The following is an 18906-nucleotide window of genomic DNA, read 5'->3' as shown; positions in this document are numbered from 1 at the left end:
AAATTTAGTAATCTCGTTTTTATAGCCTCGGCCGTATTTCACTGTTCTGAGTGGAGGCCTGAAGCCGCATGAAAAAGTTCCATTTTGGTGTCTCGAGAATATTTCCGGACAATGACAAATCTTTATCGAAATATCTTCGTAGTTTTGTCTACTCTTCTCTAGAACCGCGTCATTTGTCATGCGATATATATCCAAGATACATTTTATGTGAAAAATTTCGCATGAAAAAGTAAAATTAGCAACCGCCTGTTTAGATTTTCATCTAGGTCATGTTTTGAAGAAAAAAAAAAAACAAGTGTTTTTAATTTCTTACTGGCCCGGAATGACACGAGTAAATCCAACTATTGCAAATATGGTATTTGCTTCTAGTTGTTTAGCTTAATAACAATTAACTTTCTGGCCAGATTCGTAAAAAAATAATGCAGATCATTATCATAACCACTGTAAAGATATATGCCATTGACCTTCATCACAGAACTTTCAGATTGGGCGCAATCAGCAATTCTGAAAAAGAAGCGAAATATGAGACGTTATTATACTGAATAAGATGCCGACAGGTTTCTCTATACAAACAGCAGTAATATGAAAATTATATCTATTTCCTACTCCTTGAAAAAGATACGCTTCTAATAACAGAATCATTTTTATGTGTTTACTTGCTAAGTACTCTTATTTTAATTTCGTGGGCTTCCACTTCTATAGTTTCAGTATTAAAGACATTTTTTATATGAAAATTTCTCATACAGCAAGAGTTGGAAAACAAATGATAACAGTTCCCGGAGGCAAAAAGTACTTAAAGAAGGAAATGAATTTTGTCTTAGTATTATAGCCGAAAGAAGATTACAAAGCCAGTGGATTATGCCATTTAATTGCGTATGTTATCCGTTGGCCTGTTTTGAGAAATGTAAAATCCCAAATTTCCGGGAGAAAAATCTTTTTTTGTCTCCTTATGAGAGTAGCCGACTCCAAATGAAAATAATCTCCGTATCATAGACGGGATTCGAACCAAACTCATTGTGGTTACCGATTTAAGCTACGGAAGAGGACGAAAAGCTGGCTCGATACGTTCGAAGCTGAACTGTATTGTATATGGACCCCGATCCGATCCTGTGGCTTCTTCTCTTGAGAGGGTTGCAGCTGATTACTAGGGAGATAGTGACGCAAGGTGGTTTCCCCCTTGCCGTATTTCTATGAGTGTAGCCTGTGTGTTCACGGGTCCGGTTTGTCTGCTTGCGGGATGAAAATCCCCAGATAAACTGCTGGAAAAAATCCTGCTCTCCACGCCCAAGACCGGCTAACTTGGCCATGGCTGAGAAAGATCCTTAATCTCCTCACGTCGTCGACGGGAATCGAACCTAGGACACTCCTTGCCCAGGCATATGGTTGCGAAGCGCAAAGCCACTAGGCTAACCGCACGGACTGTATATGGATACTAAAGGAAAATGGATTAATGATGGTTGTCAGTTCGGTGGGTTGAAACTCATGAATAGACTCGGAAATGCAGAAGCAAAGTCTGTGAGAGTAAGAAAGATTATATTATGACGTGACACCTCCAGGGAGTCCAAGTACTCATCGAGGGAGGGAACCTACGCTACAACTCTATCTCCACCAATGCCCACCACCACTATTTTCACAGACAATTACGCCCACGGCGGGATTCGAACCCACAGCCTTTTGGCTGGAGAGCTATTACGATAATCACTCAGCCAAACAGGATTTATGTATTATCCAGATTTCCCCTATCGTCGAAAAATGTTACCAAATATTTTAGACTACACTATCGCAAACACGAGAACTATATTCTAGGGCTGTTTATAGAAGTGTCTTGAATGGAAAGAACACGAAGGTAAAACCCTTCATGTCCTTTCCATCGTCATGAAGTTTTGTTAATAATAATAATATGATTATTAACGAAAAGCGGAATTGAAGCGAGATTTTTCTTAAGAGAAATAAGACACAGCATGTTTTGATAGCGTCGACATTAATAGAGTGGTAAGGAGATTCAACTGTCTTTCGTTTGAGTACTATAAGATTTGTCAAATACAGTACGGAGGTCGAGTGGTATACATCATCATCTACGAAACTAAGTAGTATTTGCGGTCAGTGAGAAAAACGTTATGCATTGAGAGGAAGTGAAAGTACAGAGCCCGAGGTTGCTAAAGAACTGGCGGAAAATAGAGACTATCTGCCAGGACACTAACTAGAAAACAGACTAAGATGGTAGGGCTTAGTACCAAACCCTGTATATCACCGGAGAAGAAATACCATGCTCGACTCTATCTCGAAATCTTTTCCGTGAGTAGCAGTAATTAACAGAGCATGCTGCAAAGATAATACATGGATGAAAATGGATAAGCTATTGGGAGGAAAAAGGTGGTGGTAGCATTCTTGGTCCTTTGTAGTGGGTTTTGCATGCCTTTAAATGGCCGTTGTTCACATTTTATATATATGAAAAGGAGGAGAACAGAACTGGTGAAGGCAACTGCTCAACGCCTCCAACCAGAAACATGGTAGAATTACTGTTATATTGGATGATAAAAGTCATTTACCTCCTAGTAAATGACTTTTTAGTATTTCCTCCAAATAAGCATGCGTGTATTTTTGACAGCAATACTCGCCAGAGTTTCGTTTCTGTAAATAGCTTCGCTGGAAGAGACTGATGTTTTGCATCACAAGAATTAAAGAAACAATTTTGCAAAATCATTTTCTTATTTAGAAAGTTTTTTACCTTGGCTATATATTATGTTAAAGATACCAAGCAATTTTATAAGCTAGGTTTTTTAATCCTTTTTCCCAAGTAAGCAATCAGACAAGTAAGTCAAGTTTGCGGATGCACGTAGTGCAACTCGTGGTAAAGGTGAAGCAAGCTCTGATCACTTTCCTTGGAATTTTCCCCTAATGCAAAGCACATAACATCATACACTTGCGGAAATGTATGATGTTATGCATTAAGGTAATGGTCACTACCCATACCGGTTTCGACCTTTATTGCGGTCTCGTCAGTGGGAGCCAGACCTAAAAAATGGGTGGTGACCATAACCTTAATGCATAGCATCATACATTTCCGCAAGGAAATGTGCTTTGCATTAGGGGAAAATTCCAAGGAAAGTGATCAGAGCTTGCGTCACCTTTACCACGAGTTGCACTACGTGCATCCGCAAACTTGACTTACTTGGCTGTTTTCTTACTTGGGAAAAAGGATTAAAAAACCCTAGCTCATAAAATTGCTTAGTATCTTTAACATGTTTTTGACATCGAATGGTTTGAATCTTGATTGTTCTTTACTTGTAGCGTCGGGTAATCCATACATTGTTCTGCTCCCCTCTATTCTAGCACACAAATCTTGTGCATGTACTGCTTTCATCGCTTAGTTTAAAGAATAAATGTCGACACAGCCAGTATTTCAGGTTATTCTATTCAATTCCCAACTCCTTGAACATAATTCTACGCTGAATGAGATTTTAATACAAACATCAATAAATAACATAAATGTCCACGAACTGCAATACACATCAACAAGTTTTGAGAACAGCAATTCTACTACGCTTTCTTCAAGACTCGACTGACGTAGCATATTTCATCATAAGCCGTCTTTGGTTTCTTCGCGCAAACCTTCGCACGAAAGAGTCTGTAACAGAAAGATAAGAAATGGCATCCCAGGGCCAATTTATCTCCATGGCAAATGATACGGCTGTTTGGAAATAATGAACCAATACATCCACAAGGATGCATCGGTTGTTGCCGAAACTGTTTACAAATAATTTCTGATCACTTTTGAGCGAAAGATGTGAAACATGGTCTATGATTAGTGCAATGCAACGAAATGACCAGAATCTATTCTCCTCAGTTTATTTCGAACATACACAGAAACAAGAATTGCAAGCGATTCATAAGTCCTGCATACCAACAGTCTAAACTTTCTTACTCTGATAAAAAAACGCAGAAATATTTTCGGAAGCCTCATCTGTAAAGCAAATTACTTTCGTTTTATTCATGAGTTAAATGTAGTGGAGCTGCTCCTCTTCTAAGGAAAATGTAATGCAGAAACATAGGCGGGTGGGTGATCACCAGAAATATGCCACTCTCCTTGAAATAAGAGCACAATTAATCTTTTTCTTGGAATGCTGGCTTCCGCAATAAAATGTATTGAATTACTTTTATTCTCTCGGAATAAAGCAGATCATCTGAAGAAGAAATTGAATTTTCTATGAGATGAATGGAAATCGTTTGTTTCATTCTTAGATCTTTGTTCAGGCGATTCCAGTATGCAATTGTATGTCTTTATGCATTTTGAATGACTTCTTCGCGTGAGTCAAGTTCCTTAGGTCTGCATCACATCAGACAGAAGAAATACATCCACAAGGATGTACTGGGTGTTGCTGTTAATTTTCTTTCCAAGAAACGATTAGATTACATTTCAGTTTTCGGAATTAACGAACTGAATGTTCGTTAATTCCGTTTTCCACTCTCCAGCTGCAATTCTTTGATTTTAACTCTTCTTTGTATCAACTGGTAGAATATTTACTGTTGTTGAGATTAGCGTACTTTCCGCCAGAAAAAGACCTTTTATGCTTAATGATGAGGAGCGCATGCAACTTATTATAGATTTTACACTTCGTTTGTAGCACGCGTCCATTTCTGCGCTATCAAGAACGATAAATATATATTGCCTTCATAATAGGGAGCCAAAGCAGTTTGCAGGTCCGAAATGTAGTTCGCTTGTTACATGACCCTTTACTTTTTGACAGTTTTTCACTGGTGCCATCTGTCGGGCCACTTAAGCTGCCTCTTTAGCGTTATAATGGGCAAATAAATAATTCAACGGGGAAGATTGAGTTTTTGAACTACAAAACTTAATGAGTAGTGATAGAAAAAAAGTATTCACTGAAAAGAGTAATTTAAAACACTATTATGGGAGAGTGCAAACCATTATACTTGATGTGTGGGTTGATAAACTTCGATCCGAAAGAAATGCAACTCCTGAAACAGAATACTGCGATGAGTGTGTATTCATATTCGCATAGACAAAGTTGGATTTAAGTTTGTTTTTTTTTGTGCACGTGTTTTGATCGGAATTGTGAAAGAGAAAAATTTACAGTTGAGGTGTGCATGATATACAGTTATTTAAGCGAAATACTCTAAGAAATTACTGTGCATAATGGAGAAAACAAAACTAAGATTAAAGCGCAGTCTGTGCCACTGAAGTTTTAACGATAAGGTGTTTAAGTGTTGGTCACATGTTAACAGAAAAGTGATTGACTGTTTTCTGCTGCTTCATGCAGTACATCGTAAGCTAAAAATGGGAGTTTTCAGTGCTGCCAACACCACTGAGAGCAAAGCGTGCTTCATTGGAATAAAATGTCGCAAGCTAGGTGCGTGTGCAGAATTTCAATGTCCACTTGTCCATGTTCAAGAAGCGCAATTAACACCCTTCTTTGTAACACTTTCCAGACTGTCATGAGCAGAACATAAAGAGGCAAAGCAAATTTTTCAGTTACTAACAATGTGGAGTACTCCCTGCTATTTGAAGAATGTTGATGATGGGAAGAAAATTGATGTTATTGGTGATCACGCAGTGCAGTCTTTCGACGCATTACGAAATAAGCCACCTTCTACATCAGAAATCGACTTAGGAAGATTTCGCTGAAATTGCCGAGATTCCTCACCTATAGGAGTCGGGTTGCTATTTCGCAGATGTAATAATGGCAATACGTCTGATTACAGCTTTAGTTTCTCCAGTATTTGCATACGCGCATTTCATCCCGTCCTAGGATGAACGAGATGAGCAAATTGCACCAGACGTCATCGTGTATAACGTCCACTGAGCTTACTTCCCTAATCTTATGCAAACTACTATGGTATCTCTTTCGGTTAATAACTTCTTTTTTATTAATCAAAGCTTTCATACAACAGGTTTGCTGATCCATTTAACGTTAACCCTAACATTATATCAATGAAACATCTTCGAGATCAATATGCACTTCTACCAATAACGGTAGAGAAACCGTTTTTCGATTCTAATCGTGGACTAGAACGTTTTTTTTTTTTTTTCAGCCGTTTCCCAAATTTATCTCTGGCACGGGCAAGCACGCACCTTTTTTCCTCTCTTGGAAACTCGGATATTAACCTCGCATCTGCGGGAAAAAACGACCGAGATACTGACTGTATCAGATAATAAAAATCAAACAAATCTTCAGCCAACCCACAGTACCAAATGTAAGAAATGTTTGCAAATAACTTTTCGTGGGTGGGAGCAACATAAAAAAAATTATTTTTTTTTATGTTGTTCCCACGTAGTTTAGGATTCGAAATGTCAGCAATTGTCTGTCGTAATCTTACCTGATTAAAACAAAAAAAAGCTGTTACTGAATACATGCGTATACAATTTCGGTGAAGATTTCACATTTCTGATTAGCTCATTGTTACACAGCAGGAACTTAAAAAAGAAACCTTGTCCACTTCATAAAAAACAGACATACATATAAAACCCTTACAGAAAGTTTTGTGACCAATGAGAACGGTGAGGCAATCGGAGAACATATTGCTGTCATATTCGGAGAACACATCACATAAAATTTACTGTCGCAGAACAATATTCTATCGCGTGGAAAAGAAATCTGTCACTGATGATTAGAATACCGGATGACTCCCAGTCGTTTATAAAATATCTTAAAGTGCATACGATTCGACGCACGTATAGAAATGCATACGACAGCCAGACAGTCCGATCCCTGGGGTTGGTACAGAAGGGATCAAGTAAGACGTTTGCTTTAAAAGAGCACACAAATCACGTCCATGAAAAACACATGCAAAGAGCATTAGAAAAATACTACGTCGAGTGATAAAATATCAGGGGAAAAGTCCTTCGTACACATTGCTTCCAACTCTGCTCATTTCTTTACATAACCTTCTATATTTACAATATGCCCTGGTGTTACTTGTGTTTAGTTAAAGAATGTGTCATTCAAAGAAATCTCCTAAAATTGTGTAAAGTTTTGATTAAAATAGTGAACTACGCTTGTTATGTATCACGCACGCACGTATATAGCAGCTAAAACAAAACGGGCTTACGGAGAACTAGATAATAAGCCCCAATACTTCAAAGGCCATCTCTGGGATCACGTTCAAAAAGTATGGATGAAAATAAGAAAAACTATGTACCTTAGTCCAGACACTTTCCTCGCATATCTTGTAAGGAACGTGAGTGATTGAAGTTCCGAGATGATAGTCACGTCTTCCAAGGTGAAGGCATCTTGATCGAGCAGGACTCGAAAGAAAAAAGTTCGCGCGATGTTCCTTCAGACGTGTTGAGCGTAATGCCTTTTACATTTTAAAAAGTATTTGCACAATTTTAGTCGCAAGAAAGTAATTAAATCAAATGCCGCGTGCATTTATCTTAGGAATTGGCACAAAAGCGGGAAGCAACGTGTGGCAAACATTGGCTTTTTTTTAACTTGTCAAAATTTAATATTTTTATATTCAATTTCGACATCATTGTATTACTATTGTTTGGGGAGAAACTTCCAAGTAGTACCACGTGGAATGAATCGCGTGTTTAAACAGGGTTCTCACGAAATTCCGTTTATCTTCTGAAAATAATACAATGTTTCGAATCAAAGGGTTGTCACGAGATGTCCAAACCGAGACCAGGCTTGGTTGGCTTAACTCTTACTGCAAATATTCATAGGAACATTGCTAGGTTTCAGTATTATGGATCTTGACTCTTCCGAATACATGCATGTAGTTTCACGCCAATACTTTGCCTCCACACACACGATATTGATTAGCTATAAGAAGTTTTGTTATGCGACCTCAATGGTTTGGAAGTAATATTAGAAAGAGTGAGTGAATGTATCATTGAAATATTGAAGTGAGTGGAAAACCTCAAACTGTTTTTAGAAGGGTATTAAACTGCTTGTTTCATTTCTCTTACTTGTCTTTAACGATGATTATGCATAAACATATCCATTATTATGCCATACTTCCTCGCACTCGCTTCCTCTCTGCTTATTCAGTCAATATGAAATTCGACATATGTAGAGCAAGTTGTTCCTTCAAGTCAAGAATTACTGATATTGCCAGAGAGTTTGGAATCTCATAGCGTTGTATCCACGCGCTGGGCAGCGTGTGAAATCAATGGAATATGTTCCAGAAGTTTGCTAATAGGTCATCCTCGCTCTACCACTAAGCACGAAGACAAATAGTTGGTTTTAACAGCAAAACCTAATCGAGCCACCACGGCAGGTCAGTTTGCAAGTCAAGCACAGGTACGAGGATGTCTCAAGAAACTGTGCCAAGACGTCTGCGACAAATATGCTTATACGCGCTCCTTTATCCACAGCTGATCGTAGAGCACGTTTTCTGTGGTTTGAATCAATAAAAATTGGACAAGACACCAATAGGATAATGTACTCTTTACAGATGAGTCATTTTAGTCTTTCCTCCGATTTTAGACAACACTTAATCCGGAGTGAAAGGGGTACTGCTTACCATTACGAGACCATTCTTGAAAGGAATAGATACGGCGGTGCTGGGGTCATGGTGTGAGGGAGGCATAATGCTTAATAGCCGCACTGAGCTACAGTTGCTGGAAAAGGGGACTATGACAGTGAATGATATTGCAAAGAAGTTCTCCAATGTCGTGTTCGATTGTTTCGTGGCGCTGTAGGCGAAGAATTAATTTTCATGGATGGCAATTCCACACTACATCGTACACGAACAGTGGAGATACTTCTGAAGATCGAGGATATTAATCAGATTGAGTGGCCAGCACGGTCCACAAATCTCAACCCTATAGAACACAATAGGGAGACGCATTGCTGCTCAAAATTCTTCCCCCCCCCGCCCAGAAAACAAACAAGGTCTTATCCTTGTGCTTAAGGAGGAGTGGGCCAGTTTGCCTCAAGAACTCTTCTATTATTTGGTACTAAGCTGGTACGAAATTGTGAGAGCTGCATCGCAGTTCGGGCATATTCTATCCTGTAAGTCTCTCCACTTAGTTTCTGTAAGCATTAATTCCTTAGGAAATTTGTATGAGATTCATAACATATTGGCTGCAAGTATGAAATGTATTTCATATAATGAATGTAGGTAAAAATGTAGTTCGTCCTTAGCTTTTGTCCACTAGTGTATAGTAAAAACACTTCTGATTAAGCTTCCACCACTTTGTTGTTGGATTTCAAGTTGGCACTCTAGTTACCTATGAAATGAACAGGGGTTTTCTTCCTGACTTGCTTATCAGTTTCAGTGCATTATTCTTTATCTTCTTCTAAATAGTAATCTTTATAAATATATCTTTTGCATTTAAGAAAATTTCTCCCAAACCTCCTGAAAATCCACTGGATATTATTTAATAGAGAGCAAGCAAATCACAATTAAACGATCGCTTTGGCTTTTTTTTTTATAATTGCTTCTACAAATTCCATAGTTAATCTCTAATCCCGGCTATCACTTCTCACAAAAAATAAATAAAACACCAGCAAAAGTCCGATGGAATATACATCGTACCGTACGTTATTTCTTAGAAGCTAAGACTTTCTGGTCGTTTCACTCATTTCCAAAAAAAAAAAAAAAAACTATATATATATAACTGCATTACTACAATATGGCCACTGATTATTATTAAATTGTGCTATTTTTGCAGCTTTTCTTGTTTATCACTCATATGTTACAAATCACGTGCTTTTAGGAAAGAGAAATTTTTTCTAATGTGTGAAGATTCGCCTTAAACTTATTTCTGTCTTGTCTAAATAGATATCTAAGCTGCATATAGTAAGAATATAAAACTAATATCATTACCATATTTTTAAATTGTAAACGAAATCTATAAATATATTAATACGTTACTTTATAATCTGAAAATGTTCTAAATGCTGTGAATTCTTTATGATTTAGCACTGCCTACGATACATCCCATTCTTCTCTCCTCTGGCCACATCCCCAAAAGCCCAATGCATTGTCATTGTTTATTGATTTAAGTAGGCTTGGAGTTCAAACTATGCAAATTGGTACATTTAAAAAGGTACGATGACGCAACTCGCGCGATTTTTCCCTACAATTAACTTATTTTCTTGTCAGACATTTAAAAAAAAATTACGCGAATGGCCATAATTAGGCGAAGTATTTAAAAATTGCATTGCATAATGTTCATTCTCTCTCTTCGGGAAGGGAATTTAATGAAATTTGTATTTATGATGTCCACCGGATCATTTCAATGTCAAAACCAAATTATGTGTCCATGGCAATATAACAAAAATGGTTGCGCCTTCAATGATTGCCATAATGATAAGTAAGCGATACATTATGCAATTGTATTCGGCATTCTAGAGGATATTTATTTATTATCAGTTATATAAGAAAGATAAAAATTTATAATTTTTATCATTAGCCTACCGTAAATCTACAAGCAATTACGTATAAGATAAAACACTTTTTCTTAGTATACTAGAAATGGAAATCCGTTCTGGTGATCAAACATCAACTTATTTAAAGCCACTTCAGACCTCCAAAAAGAAGGGTGGTGGTGATCTCGTACCAGGCGACGAAATTACTCACAAACATCCGCGCATGTAGTGGGATTGAAACGCATTCCCTGCTGGACTGGAGAAAAAAATGTTACGCAACAGAGTGGCCACTCCAAGACACTGCTCATTCTATTTCTCGGTTGGAGTACGAGAAAGGTTATCCCCCTTGGAATACGTTTTATCCCCCTGATTTCGGTGTAGCGATATTGCAGTACCACAAGCCTAGCCTACTCCTCTGTAGATGAACAGGTGTCGCAAATCTTTGAAGAATGCATCCGCCACAGCTCGTTCTTGTCGTTTACTGGAGCTGTGCAGAATGTACGAGAGACAGAATTCTATATTTTCTATAAGAATAATCAACCGTACTATAATATTAGAAAACCCTGCTGGATATTATCGAGTCTGAATGTCTACATCACGAAAGTTAAAATTCTTCTGAAGTTACAAGGAGAGGACAATGCTACCCTCCTGTTTGATAGGTGCTAGACGTTGTAGCTCTTCGTAGAAACCGGTGCTAATTACAGGTTTTACTTAACTTGTAAAGCGAGGAAGATCAAAGTGGAATATTTTAGCTTTCTTCCTGAGATATTATTTTGAATTATTGGTATTTGTTTTTTACTTGACTGTAAGGAAAGGGGGTGGGGAGAAGGGAGGACGGAAACGCTTTAACGAGTAGGGGCTGGGGGAATTTTTTTCACTTCTAGCATTATGAAGAATGGTTAAGATGTAAACGATACGACGCGACCTTTTAAAGTGTGAGGTTTTATACACAGGGTGGTTCAAAATTCCTCGTACAAACTTTGACGGGAGGTAAAGAACATCAAAATCAACCCTATTCACATAGGAAAGCATGACCGGAAACGCCACCGGAAGGTACTAACAGGGACACAAAGATACAGAAATAACACAAGGCAGTAAGTAGTGTAAAACACTTTATTAGGCGTAACTGAACAGTTAAATAGTAGTTGGATACATAATATGGTAAACAACGTGCATGTCTGCCATCTTGTCGTTCGTAAAACGACGTATGTTCTTCGTACGACGTCGAAAGCTTGAATGAGGAAGCCCCAGTTGCTCACCTGTAGTGCTGGCGAACAGCGCCACCTATCACTTTCGGGTGGTAGGCGTTTCCGGTCATGCTTTCCTATGTGAATATGGTTGACTATGATGTTCTCTACCTGCCCTCAAAGTTTTTACGTGGAATTTTGAACCACCCTGTAGATTAAGGGAAGTGTTAGTTTAATTTTTAAAAAATCAAATGCGCATTCGTATGCTGTTCTTTGATTCATTTATCAGTTGCACGCGATAAACTCTGAATTACAAAAGAGAAGGAAAATGATTCAAAATCTGATTCGTGTTATTTAAATTCTTAAGTACAACCGTATTTCAAACGAAATTTATCGTCCGGGCTTAGTTTCAAGGAGTAAAACAATTTTCTGATATATTGGACAATGCAGCAATGTCTTCAGACGAAAAACAAAATTATTATTCATGAGAATAATCACATATAAGAAATTCGAAGCAAATATAAGCAGGAACAACAAAAGACCACCGAGGTTCTAGAAAGAGATTTTTCAAATAAGACATCAAAATGAAAATTAATTACAGTGGAGGAGGAAGTTCAGAATCGTAAAGAGATGCAACGTGAACAGCTAATTTGACAATAGGCTCCGCTTGCCTCTTTGCGTTTGGGATATCGTTCTTGAAAATAAAAGTCACAAATAATGGCAGCGATTTAAGAAAAGATAAAAATATTTTCTAAGGATCTCCTCCTGACTGAATGTTAACAGTGTCCCACACTTAATTATTAAGAGCCGAAAACAATGTATTTAATAGTAATATATGTTCTGTAGGGGGACAGGATATTGCACGCTGAACATTGAAACAGGACGAAAAGCTGCCCAATTTAAATCAAATATTTAAAAACTTTATCTGAACGGATAAGTCTAGAAAAGAATTCATTGTGTGTTTATGCGAGCACAACAACCTTTTGCTTCCGTTGCATCAATTGAAAAACAGATCCGATGGAATCCATCGGATCTGTTTTTCAATTTTTGAGCTAAGATTGGGATCTGAATGCAACTTAAGCAAAATGTTGTTGTGCTCGCAGAAACACACAATGAATTCTTTTCTAGACCTATCCGTTCAGATAAAGTTTGTAAATATTTGATTTAAATCTCTTCAATTATGGTTGAAATTGGGCAGCTTCAATACTGAGTTTTGGTAATCGTCAATAAAAATCGTATTCTCAGAGAGATGTGGAAGTGAAGCTCTTGGCGAATGTTCTCCGCGGAAGGGACCTCACTGCAAGTTATAATAAAGCCTTGAACAATAAGTGTGGAGTAAACGAACTGCTTATATTCTAGTAGTAAAGACAGGATTGACACTCTTATCTTATTGCTCACCGGTTGGGGGGGGGGAGAAGAAACAACTGCTCATAAAGAGAAATTTTCAGCACATCAACTTGTGGTAAGAACGCTTTCGCGACAACTCACGCATTAAGAGAAATTAAATTCTGTTCCCTTAGTCTGGAAAAACACTCGCCTTCACCAACTGAGTTACCCAGGTAAGCGGAAAGAGGGGTGGCTTGATTTTTAGCAAAGAAAAACATACAAAGAAGTCTGAAAATGCACAGGCTAATACGTCTGTGCATTTTCGACACAGACGAACTCCGGATACCTCAGTCAAATCATTTGAAAATACAATAAAATATTGTATTTTCAAATATCGTTTAGAATGGAAGGAGTGGGGAATCACACCTTGGGCCACCATATCACTATCATTTTTGGTTTTTTTTTTCAGTTAATTTCTGGTGTTAATACTAGAAATTAACTGGAAACATTAATTAAGAGCGAGGTGTCGTGGGTCACTGAAATACGAATTCCATCTGTTAAAATTCATTCGTGAATACGAAGTTAAACGCAGAAAGAATTCTACAAACACAAAACTGCAATTCATCCACAAACTGGCAAAAATGAAGAATTATTCTTAATTATATAAAGCACAACGAACAACACAAGCAGCAGTCTTAACGATTGCATTGCCTGAACTCTCTTCGCTTAACATGTACTTCGCGGGTAAGAAATTATGATATTAGAATAATAAATGACTTCAAGTTAATTCTAAAATCAATTAAACTTGGGGGGAAAATTTGCATTCGCAGTTTATCTTGGGCTGAGAAAAAAGTGAATATTACCTTAACAGGAAAAAAAAAAAAAACACTTAATATTTAGTCATCTACTGAAGATATTTTTTTTAAATTGACAAAAAAACGAACGTAAATAAGTAGTAATGATGCTGTTTAAGACGAAGTTCAGCATAAAATAAAATAATAAAAGCGTGAATAACGATTCCGCATCGCAACGCGCGGCAGTTACAAGTTGACTGTTAGCGACTTCCCCGGCGGGTTCACGGTAGCTTGGTGTGCTGCGTGCTTGCTCGCTGAGTGGGAGGAGCTGGGTTCGAATCCAGCCCAAGTAATTCAGGAAGTTTTTCCTACTTTCTTCCATTCAGTGTTGAGTTAGTCGGTCTCGAGCCGTGGACGTGAGGTTTACTCCGGGAACTCCGGTTTCCCCTCACGCACAGACAAACCGACCCCAGAACACTGGGAGGGAAGGGAGGGTCGCAGACAAGTACACATGCGGAATTTCTTGAAATTTCAACGCACCGTTTTTACGGTGTGTTGGACTTTCAAGAAATTCGAGGGGAGCTATCCCCCCCACGAGGGGTTGCTCCATACTCTACAGATCGTAATAATTTTTTTTTATTGAAATTAGTTCTTATTTTTAAGTAACACATTCGCATTTTATAATTAGGTGGGTAACTAATGTTGAACTAGGTGGCTGACAAATATTAGTCAGCCACCTATTGAAAGTCTTCTGTATATTAGCATTTAAAATGTTTTTTTGAAAGGACTTCAACATAAAAATTTTTTTCCTCGAGTAATTTAGAATATTTCTGATGAAAGAGTAATGAATGAAATAGAAAAAAAAAAACATTAAATCTTTTCATTTCATTTAAATATCTACGTGAACCGACAACTCTAAAGCCAGGTGAAGTTCTAGGCTGATTCTAACGAGAGGAGGAATTACAATATTATTCGACTACATCTCCATAAAATCTTTGCGTTTCTGATTATCTTAACTATACTTCTAAGCCGCTACTTCTATGTTCACACAAACATTTTCAGAGTACTTCAGCGGATTCCTGAAGCCGAGGAAATAACTACGAGCAGACATCGCTAATGGATTATATCTGTCTTTAAAAGCACTGAAAGAAGTGCCTGTCCGTTCCCGTACATTTCTGTTTTTTGAATCTTCAGTTACGATAGAAATTGGGCCGCCGTTCGTTCATATTGTTGGCGCGTGCAACAGCCTAGCTCACTGCTGAACAAAGTGTATTACTATTAAATTCTTCACTTTCGGTTCAAATCAGCTGTTCACATCGCATCTCTCTACGATTTTGAACTTCCTCCCAGCTGTTCTTATTGTGATGAGTTTTCACTTCGTTTTGAATTTCAACGACTTTTCAGAATTAGAGCCTTTTCCGAACTCCCTACATCTTGGAAAATTCTTTGGTTCCCGATCATATTTACTTCAAAGTGCGAATGTGATGATAAACAAATTTCCTTCTGACGAGATTGCCAACGCAGGAAAGGGTAACCTGTTGACAATGCTAGCAGTGAAAAGAAAATTCGTCCCTCTGCAGTAACAACCGATATTCGTTAAAGCGACTCCGTCCTCCCTCTTCCTTATGGCCAAGCATAAAACAGTTGTCCATGTAATGTCCCGTAATTCAGCATAATGGACGGTAAAACATCTCCCCTTGATCTTGCTTATTTTAAACGTAAAACAGGATGCTGTGAAGAACTACAGTGACTGGTCGCCTCATTAGGTACAGCTACACAACGGGGGTTGTAAAGCATCAGAAAACTTTAACTTTGGTGATATAGACTTCATCACATTTTTTTTTCTCAGAATGGGATGTTCATTCTTATAATTATATATTTTCTGTTATTACATTAAGCTCAATGCCAGTAAGTGAGCAGAACAGTGAATTCTGGTGGAATGGCCATTCTTGAACGAGCGGCGGCATGATGCATTACTGGACGGAGGTTACGTCTGGTCATCAATAGAGTAGGCTGGATCGTTCTATTGCAGCAACGGTATCAGGGTATATAACGTGCTCCAGGAAAACACTGGCTCATTCCTCAACCCAGATGGAGAGAGAGCAGTGTTTTGGAGTAGCCAAGTGTGCACGGCGTTTATGCCCTCCGGCCAATGGTCGTGGGGCATGTTTCCGGATTCGAAGTAATAATTTGAGAGTCCTGGAAATGGTCGAGTATAAAGATAACTGCTGAGCACTTTTGCGGGATTGGCTTATGCCAAAGAACCTAAGACAACAAATAGAGTATACTGTGTTCCCTTCTGCTCGTCTTTCTGTTTTCCTTCACATGGAAGGGGGTGGGGAGCTGAGAGAAATGTCCTTCGCATTTATACCCGTTTTTAATACAGGTTGCTGTCGTTTTTTCGACTGCGCTGGGAAAGGCTCCTGTTTAGCATGATTACCGTCGTCAAAGGCAATGTTCTGTCAGCTGCAATCAGTATTCGACAGATAATAAGCTTTACATTAAACTTTTAATAACCCAAGAAATTTCAGACAGACTCGAAGTAGCGAATCTCATCAAGTTCCATTCAGCCAAAGCAGGCTATTACTTTGGCCACTACAAAGCTATCCATTTGAAAGGTGGTTATTCGCAGAGGCAAAGAATCTTATCATATTCCGTTAATACCAAATTCCACAGTTTAGCAAAACCTGTCCAAGCCGGACGGCAGAAATAACAGGAGTCCGGTTTGACGGACTAGACTTAATTCTTAGACTAAACAGTGTAAGAGTTAAGCGATTTGCAAAATTAACTTGAAAGAGAATTCCATCCCAGATAATCCCAGAATAATGTTACATTATTAATTGGTATGGTGAGTGGGTTAAATCAGATAATCCGAAAAATCCTGCTTCTGAACCAAATATGGATTATTTGGAAAAACGAATAAAACAAATTGATACAATTTCTGGATCACAACTCCTTATTACCCCCCCCCCCCCAACTCAAATAGAACCTTTTAAGAAAACCAGTTGACAAGGCGTTCATTGCTTACTCATTCGGAACAGAATGATTTCATAAAATATTTCAGTGAGTTCGTCTCTAAAACGGCGTACATCCGGGTAAGTGAATAGATTAAACCAAGGCGACGTGTACATTGTTTCAAGTTCTTAGGAACACGTGCTCTGTCGTGTTTTTATAACAATCATATACGGGGAGTTTTTCCAGGACAAATGTCTTCAATTGTTGACCTCGAAAGTGCACGAACATCAAGTTGAAAAGTGGCGACGCGTGACGGTCTTGCTGATCTAATCCAAACTCGTAAAACAAAGAAAATCTCAAACGCTTATTACTTGGTGGAACTTTCAAGATTTTGTTTTGAGCATTGGATCGCTACGAATGCTTACGTTCAAGAGTTTAAAAGATGCCGTTAATTCCTCCTCACGTTCATGTTTTTTTGTCTTAATGGAGTATGGCACACGCAAGAAACGAAACTGCGTGTGTTCGCACGGCACTGAGAAGGTGATGGTGATGAAATAGTTGAGGACGGGTTTGCACGTCTAAGAATTTTTCTTTTCAGTAAGCGAGATTTTTTTCTTAAAACCAAGGATTCGAATATTCGAGAAACGTACCTTTGATTTGTGACATTTAGTAACTAAAAGGCTAACGGATTCGAATCCCGTTGTAGGCGTGAATATTTGTGATTGTGTTTAGGTATCGGACTAGTTACTTGTGGCTTGGAAAGGTTCTTTGTGCGATCTATAGAGTAGGGTTTCCGGACTATAAAAAATAAACAAACAAGGAAAATATCCTTTGCCCACCCACACTGATGTACTTTGGATATGCAAACTTTCTTAACTGGAAGACATACACACAATATTTTTCGATGTAACCAAGTTCTTGTAATTATAATTGCTTATTGTATTTGGTAGCTTTTCTACAACCTAGGGTGCATGCTTGCACCTGCAATAATATTCGAAAATATAGTTGGGGGGGGGGGGAAGCACGAAGGGAGCCAAACAGGATTTCACGTGGAGATTATAACAAGTTCAATGCACCTACCGCTGTCTCATCGAGGATTTCGGCAGTGTATGGGAAAATATAACCGTGACATTTCACTAATAAAACACGAATCAAGAGTCCTCTTAGTATATTTATTTTAAGGTTGTTTTTATTTCTTGCCCAAGCAGGAACCGAAGATCATAATGAGTTTTCTTTGACCGTGGGGGTGTGGAAGAAACTCATAATCAAAGATTTGTTTCCACATATGCAACAACATGAAAAAAAATAATATAAATTATTTGAAGCAGCTCATTTTCTATCCAGGAAAGCATCGATAATTTTAGTAAAAAAGTATTTTAAGAATTTAGCTACAGTGAACAGCCAGAAGTTGCCTAGCCAAAGCGCAAAGAAAATATTTATATTATGCTTCACGATATAGATTTATATATTCGGCAACTCGCCCACAATGCCTCTGACGCGTCCTAGAAAAATATGACCTTTACAAGAGATGCGGAAATTTTATAGAATTCCCAGCGAACGCCTTTATATTCCTACGCCCGAACTCTTTTTTAGATAAACTAAATTGTAAACCGACTTCGTAGGGATCCCGCAGACACAAACTCGGCAAACCCGTGTGTAGCTGTACGGCAATAAAACGCCCGCGATCTCCAGACCACAAGACAAAAGTGAGTGTGTTTACCATTCTCTTGAAAGAGTCGACTTATTCTCTTTCTTGGAGACAAATGCGAAAGGATATTAAATAAGAAAACTTTCCGACGCTGATGTTGAGGATGCCATTTTATTTGTAATGCCTAAGAAATTGTGAAACTTCTCTTTCAAAAGAACTGCAAAGTTTATTTCTGTTTCTTATAAGAATTGCTTCGGCTTACTCATTTAAACAATCCGAACTTTTTTCCCCATCAATGTTTCGAAAACAAAAATGCGACGAGAACTCACGAGGGAAGTGGTTTTTATTGCACGGCAGGAGAAAAAAAAACACCCAGAATTGCTAAATACGCATTTTATGGTAAAATAGTAATAAAATGGTACACATTTCCTACAGAAAATTGCAAATGCAGTCATCACAAATTACCAACTTCAACTCAAAAAGAGGTTTTAGAGTCGAAGTGGTAACTGACGGTGCATAGTAGGCACGGGAGCATCCTTAGCCCTTTCTTAACTCTCTCTTCTTATACCTAATTATTAGAACTTTCTCAATGACTCCATAATTCACCAGAAATTAAAAAAAATCTTATTCAATAAGCCAGAGAATAATTATGC

The sequence above is a fragment of the Typopeltis vanoorti genome, chromosome 9 (genome assembly GCF_054136105.1).
Source record: "Typopeltis vanoorti isolate ZY-2024b chromosome 9, IOZ_Tvanoo_1.0, whole genome shotgun sequence".
Taxonomy (NCBI): domain Eukaryota; kingdom Metazoa; phylum Arthropoda; class Arachnida; order Uropygi; family Thelyphonidae; genus Typopeltis; species Typopeltis vanoorti.
Note: the sequence above shows the minus strand (reverse complement) of the source record.